The sequence below is a fragment of the Chrysochloris asiatica genome, unplaced genomic scaffold (assembly GCF_000296735.1).
Source record: "Chrysochloris asiatica unplaced genomic scaffold, ChrAsi1.0 scaffold00326, whole genome shotgun sequence".
In the NCBI taxonomy this organism is placed as follows: domain Eukaryota; kingdom Metazoa; phylum Chordata; class Mammalia; order Afrosoricida; family Chrysochloridae; genus Chrysochloris; species Chrysochloris asiatica.
The window spans coordinates 2,658,615-2,660,003 of NW_006408844.1; the positions used below are offsets into that span (position 1 = coordinate 2,658,615).

The 1,389-nt window shown below is 38.1% G+C and overlaps 1 protein-coding gene across 1 annotated transcript in view; it reads left to right on the forward strand.

Annotated features, from left to right (window-relative positions):
- The window catches only part of UVRAG (UV radiation resistance associated), a 354,636-nt gene that overhangs the window by 286,525 nt on the left and 66,722 nt on the right, over positions 1–1,389 (forward strand). The gene's annotated exons all lie outside the window — the stretch shown is intronic.

Here is a 1,389-nt window from a genome sequence, read left to right on the forward strand (position 1 = left end):
TTCTGCTGTGCACAGGGTCACTATGAGTCCGTGCTAACTCGATGGCACCTAACAACAACAACAATGCTAGGAAGAATTTGGAGATGTTGTCAAGAGGTTCCTGGAGTCCTGGCATGGTGCTGTAGGATAAACACCAGATTGCAAGGTCTGAGGTTTAAACTCATCAGCCACACCTCAGAAACACTATACAGCATGGAACCGACTCAGTGGCACTTAACAGCAGCAATGACAATCACAACCAAAAGGTTCTTGCTTTGATTTTTCTCCCTTATCAGCTCTGTGACCTTGAGCAAGACACTTGCCTCACTGAACCCTAGTTATTTCATTTGTAAATGGGAGGCTAGAAAAGATGTTCTTCAGGGACTCTTTAAGCTATGTTGTTGCTGTTAGGTGCCTTCGAGTCAGTTCTGACCCATAGCAACCCATAGGGTTTCCAAAGAGCGGCTGGTGAGCTTGAGCTGCTGACCTTGCAATTCAAACTGTCTTTGCAATCTAGCACATTAACCCACAGCGCCACACTAAAATTCTCTGATAAAAATATCAGTACCTTGAAGCAAATAAACAGTTAAGACCTGGGTGGAAGCTTGAAATTCTCACGTTTTCCTTTTTTGGTTGAAATGAGACTTGGAGAGAAATTTTCATTGTGGTCTCAGAAAAGAATTCAACACCCACCTTCCATTTGAGACCCAGGGCAGGCAATTGGTTGTGTAGTGGCTCAGAGATGCATAGCTTGATGTTATTTCAGTATGGTTTTTAGTATTTTTTCAATATTTAATATTTTTTGGTATGAATCATAGGTGAAATTTCCATGCCCATGTGTAAACAATTTCACTTTTTTATTGAAACAATGAATTCAGGAATGTCATATTGGAATATCAGCCATTTTCCTTTTATCAATGAATAGGGAAAATGCTTTTTATATTAATACAAGAAATGATGTCATTTAATAGGGAGTAGATATTATAATTCAAGGTCAGTAAATCTCAGGAGGTGATTTAGGTCAGCAAGCCAACTTTGGAAAAGCAAAAGAATATTTTCCCTCTCTTTTTCAAGTATTCTTTCTTGGACTTTGAAGCAGATGGTGGTGTAGCATGAGTTAGGTAGAGGAGGCCCTGACTAGTGATACCTTTGCCGGGTCAGTCTATAGGATTTGTTGCACGTTTCTCACCTTCAATTTCCCTCTCTGAAAGAAACAGTGGCTTAAATAATTAATATTCAAGGCAATTTTTAGCTTTACCATTCAGTTTTTGTTTTGTTTTATTTGTTTTTTAAGGTTTTTATTGTGGATTGAGTGAAAGTTTACAGGACTGATCATCAGTTTTACATTAAAAAAATCATACACCTTGTTTCATTATGATTATAATCCCTTTCATGTACCATCAGTTAACA